The following is a 6,159-nucleotide window of genomic DNA, read 5'->3' on the forward strand; positions in this document are numbered from 1 at the left end:
GGTATTCACCCTTAATAAGTAAGTAAATAATGTGAATATAAAATCCTGAGATGTGTGGGGTATTTATCCTTAATAAGTAAGTAAATAATGTGAATATAAAATACTGAAATGTGTGGGGTATTCAACCTTAATAAGTATGTAAATAATGTGAATATAAAATACTGAGATGTGTGGGGTATTCATCCTTAATAAGTAAGTAAATAATGTGAATATAAAATACTGAGATGTGTGGGGTATTCAACCTTAATAAGTAAGTAAATAATGTGAATATAAAATACTGAGATGTGTGGGGTATTCATCCTTAATAAGTAAGTAAATAATGTGAATATAAAATACTGAGATGTGTGGGGTATTCATCCTTAATAAGTAAGTAAATAATGTGAATATAAAATACTGAGATGTTTGGAGTATTCCTCCTTAATAAGTAAGTAAATAATGTGAATATAAAATACTGAGATGTGTGGGGTATTCATCCTTAATAAGTATGTAAATAATGTGAATATAAAATACTGAGATGTGTGGAGTATTCATTCTTAATAAGTAAGTAAATAATGTGAATATAAAATACTGAGATGTGTGGGGTATTCATCCTTAATAAGTATGTAAATAATGTGAATATAAAATACTGAGATGTGTGGGGTATTCATCCTTAATAAGTATGTAAATAATGTGAATATAAAATACTGAGATGTGTGGGGTATTCACCCTTAATAAGTAAGTAAATAATGTGAATATAAAATATTGAGATGTGTGGGGTATTCACCCTTAATAAGTAAGTAAATAATGTTAATATAAAATACTGAGACGTGTGGGGTATTCACCCTTAATAAGTAAGTAAATAATGTGAATATAAAATACTGAGATGTGTGGGGTATTCACCCTTAATAAGTATGTAAATAATGTGAATATAAAATAGTGATATGTGTGGGGTATTCACCCTTAATAAGTAAGTAAATAATGTGAATATAAAATACTCAGATATGTGGGAAATACACCCTTAATAAGTATGTAAATAATGTGAATATAAAATACTGAGATGTGTGGGGTATTCAACCTTAATAAGTATGTAAATAATGTGAATATAAAATACTGAGATGTGTGGGGTATTCATCCTTAATAAGTAAGTAAATAATGTGAATATAAAATACTGAGATGTGTGGGGTATTCAACCTTAATAAGTAAGTAAATAATGTGAATATAAAATACTGAGATGTGTGGGGTATTCATCCTTAATAAGTAAGTAAATAATGTGAATATAAAATACTGAGATGTGTGGGGTATTCATATTTAATAAGTAAGTAAATAATGTGAATATAAAATACTGAGATGTTTGGAGTATTCCTCCTTAATAAGTAAGTAAATAATGTGAATATAAAATACTGAGATGTGTGGGGTATTCATCCTTAATAAGTATGTAAATAATGTGAATATAAAATACTGAGATGTGTGGAGTATTCCTCCTTAATAAGTAAGTAAATAATGTGAATATAAAATACTGAGATGTGTGGGGTATTCAACCTTAATAAGTATGTAAATAATGTGAATATAAAATACTGAGATGTGTGGAGTATTCCTCCTTAATAAGTAAGTAAATAATGTGAATATAAAATACTGAGATGTGTGGGTATTCATCCTTAATAAGTATGTAAATAATGTGAATATAAAATACTGAGATGTGTGGAGTATTCCTCCTTAATAAGTAAGTAAATAATGTGAATATAAAATACTGAGATGTGTGGGGTATTCATCCTTAATAAGTATGTAAATAATGTGAATGTAAAATACTGAGATGTGTGGGGTATTCATCCTTAATAAGTATGTAAATAATGTGAATATAAAATACTGAGATGTGTGGGGTATTCACCCTTAATAAGTAAGTAAATAATGTGAATATAAAATACTGAGATGTGTGGGGTATTCATCCTTAATAAGTAAGTAAATAATGTGAATATAAAATACTGAGATGTGTGGGGTATTCACCCTTAATAAGTAAGTAAATAATGTTAATATAAACTACTGAGACGTGTGGGGTATTCACCCTTAATAAGTAAGTAAATAATGTGAATATAAAATACTGAGATGTGTGGGGTATTCACCCTTAATAAGTATGTAAATAATGTGAATATAAAATAGTGATATGTGTGGGGTATTCACCCTTAATAAGTAAGTAAATAATGTGAATATAAAATACTCAGATATGTGGAAATACACCCTTAATAAGTATGTAAATAATGCGAATATAAAATACTGAGATGTGTGGGGTATTCATCCTTAATAAGTATGTAAATAATGTGAATATAAAATACTGAGATGTGTGGGGTATTCCTCCTTAATAAGTAAGTAAATAATGTGAATATAAAATACTGAGATGTGTGGGGTATTCACCCTTAATAAGTAAGTAAATAATGTGAATATAAAATACTGAGATGTGTGGGGTATTTACCCTTAATAAGTAAGTAAATAATGTGAATATAAAATACCGAGATGTGTGGGGTATTCATCCTTAATAAGTAAGTAAATAATGTGAATATAAAATACTGAGATGTGTGGGGTATTCATCCTTAATAAGTAAGTAAATAATGTGAATATAAAATACTGAGATGTGTGGCGTATTCATCCTTAATAAGTAAGTAAATAATGTGAATATAAAATACTGAGATGTGTGGGGTATTCACCCTTAATAAGTAAGTAAATAATGTGAATATAAAATCCTGAGATGTGTGGGGTATTTATCCTTAATAAGTAAGTAAATAATGTGAATATAAAATACTGAGATGTGTGGGGTATTCAACCTTAATAATTATGTAAATAATGTGAATATAAAATACTGAGATGTGTGGGGTATTCATCCTTAATAAGTAAGTAAATAATGTGAATATAAAATACTGAGATGTGTGGGGTATTCAACCTTAATAAGTAAGTAAATAATGTGAATATAAAATACTGAGATGTGTGGGGTATTCATCCTTAATAAGTAAGTAAATAATGTGAATATAAAATACTGAGATGTGTGGGGTATTCATCCTTAATAAGTAAGTAAATAATGTGAATATAAAATACTGAGATGTTTGGAGTATTCCTCCTTAATAAGTAAGTAAATAATGTGAATATAAAATACTGAGATGTGTGGGGTATTCATCCTTAATAAGTATGTAAATAATGTGAATATAAAATACTGAGATGTGTGGAGTATTCCTCCTTAATAAGTAAGTAAATAATGTGAATATAAAATACTGAGATGTGTGGGGTATTCATCCTTAATAAGTATGTAAATAATGTGAATATAAAATACTGAGATGTGTGGGGTATTCATCCTTAATAAGTATGTAAATAATGTGAATATAAAATACTGAGATGTGTGGGGTATTCACCCTTAATAAGTAAGTAAATAATGTGAATATAAAATACTGAGATGTGTGGGGTATTCACCCTTAATAAGTAAGTAAATAATGTTAATATAAAATACTGAGACGTGTGGGGTATTCACCCTTAATAAGTAAGTAAATAATGTGAATATAAAATACTGAGATGTGTGGGTATTCACCCTTAATAAGTATGTAAATAATGTGAATATAAAATAGTGATATGTGTGGGGTATTCACCCTTAATAAGTAAGTAAATAATGTGAATATAAAATACTCAGATATGTGGGAAATACACCCTTAATAAGTATGTAAATAATGCGAATATAAAATACTGAGATGTGTGAGGTATTCATCCTTAATAAGTATGTAAATAATGTGAATATAAAATACTGAGATGTGTGGGGTATTCCTCCTTAATAAGTAAGTAAATAATGTGAATATAAAATACTGAGATGTGTGGGGTATTCACCCTTAATAAGTAAGTAAATAATGTGAATATAAAATACTGAGATGTGTGGGGTATTCATCCTTAATAATTAAGTAAATAATGTGAATATAAAATACCGAGATGTGTGGGGTATTCATCCTTAATAAGTATGTAAATAATGTGAATATAAAATACTGAGATGTGTGGGGTATTCATCCTTAATAAGTAAGTAAATAATATGAATATAAAATACTGAGATGTGTGGGGTATTCATCCTTAATAAGTATGTAAATAATGTGAATATAAAATACTGAGATGTGTGGGGTATTCATCCTTAATAAGTATGTAAATAATGTGAATATAAAATACTGAGATGTGTGGGGTATTCAACCTTAATAAGTAAGTAAATAATGTGAATATAAAACACTGAGATGTGTGGGGTATTCATCCTTCATAAGTAAGTAAATAATGTGAATATAAAATACTGAGATGTGTGGGGTATTCACCCTTAATAAGTATGTAAATAATGTGAATATAAAATAGTGATATTTGTGGGGTATTCACCCTTAATAAGTAAGTAAATAATGTGAATATAAAATACTCAGATATGTGGGAAATACACCCTTAATAAGTATGTAAATAATGTGAACATAAAATACTGAGATGTGTGGGGTATTCCTCCTTAATAAGTAAGTAAATAATGTGAATATAAAATACTGAGATGTGTGGGGTATTCACCCTTAATAAGTAAGTAAATAATGTGAATATAAAATACTGAGATGTGTGGGGTATTTACCCTTAATAAGTAAGTAAATAATGTGAATATAAAATACCGAGATGTGTGGGGTATTCATCCTTAATAAGTATGTAAATAATGTGAATATAAAATACTGAGATGTGTGGGGTATTCATCCTTAATAAGTAAGTAAATAATGTGAATATAAAATAATGAGATGTGTGGGGTATTCATCCTTAATAAGTAAGTAAATAATGTGAATATAAAATACTGAGATGTGTGGGGTATTCATCCTTAATAAGTATGTAAATAATGTGAATATAAAATACTGAGATGTGTGGGGTATTCAACCTTAATAAGTAAGTAAATAATGTGAATATAAAACACTGAGATGTGTGGGGTATTGATCCTTAATAAGTAAGTAAATAATGTGAATATAAAATACTGAGATGTCTGGGGTATTCACCCTTAGTAAGTATAAAAGTGTATAAGCCTTCAGAGTTGACACTGATCCACCGGAGAAGGGCACAATATAGGGACTGATCCCTATTAAGATGTATCTCAGTAATTCCGCTCCTCGAAAACAATCCACAGATCAGTAATAATGATAAAAAATACTCTCTCTGCATGAAGTGAAACTTGGAAAACTTTGCAAGAGATATTTTGAAATTAAAGTATAATCGTAGAGAAGGTTTTGTTTGGTATTTCGTGCAAAGCTACACGAGAGCTATCTGAGACAGCTGTCCCTAATTTAGCAGTGTAAGACTATGGATGGCCGCTGGTCATCATCACCCACCGCCAGCTCTTGAGCTACTATTTTAGAAACGAACAGTTGGATTGACCGTCACATTATAAGGCCACCACGGCTGAGAGGGCGAACATGTTTGGTATGATGGAGATTCAAACCCGCGGATTAGAAGTCGAGTGCCTTAACCATCTGACCGGTTATGGATGAAAACTTACTGTACAATGCGTTGACCATTGTTGGGGTTATAAAAGCACTACATCCACTAGCTGGCTGTAATTCTTTTAATTTTAATCACAATTTTCCCTGTTTGCAAAGTATAAAATGTTTGCCATGAAGACATTTATATATGAATATCATTTATTGTGACGACTTAACATTAGAGGTAGCGATAAGTTAAAAGTAACAAATAATCATTATTACATCATTACCAACGAAATAGTGGGATTTACCGTCACATTATAATGCTCCCACGGCTGAAAGGGCGAGCATGTTTGGTGCGACGGGGATTCGAACCCGCGCACCTCAGATTACGAGTCGAACGCCTTAAACCATCTGGCCATGACACGCCCGGTAAAGAAGGTATTTTAAGTTTTCTTAAACATGAAATGTGATAAAGTATTGTGTCCACTAAAACTGAATGTTGGGCAGAGCACAGAAAACCCACCGTGTAGTTTTGTGATTAACTAAAACCAATCAATCGACAAATTAAAATTGAAAAATCTGTATCACGCTATAATAATACATATTGGTAGGTACTGTATAATTTGGTAAATCAATAATAATGAAAGAAAAGGGTGTGACTGTGTGTGTGTGTGTGACCGTTATAACTCCAAGAGAAAATAACCGAGAAATCTGATAGTTTACATATATATTAAGTAGATCC

This window comes from Tachypleus tridentatus, chromosome 10, assembly GCF_004210375.1.
Source record: "Tachypleus tridentatus isolate NWPU-2018 chromosome 10, ASM421037v1, whole genome shotgun sequence".
Classification (NCBI taxonomy): domain Eukaryota; kingdom Metazoa; phylum Arthropoda; class Merostomata; order Xiphosura; family Limulidae; genus Tachypleus; species Tachypleus tridentatus.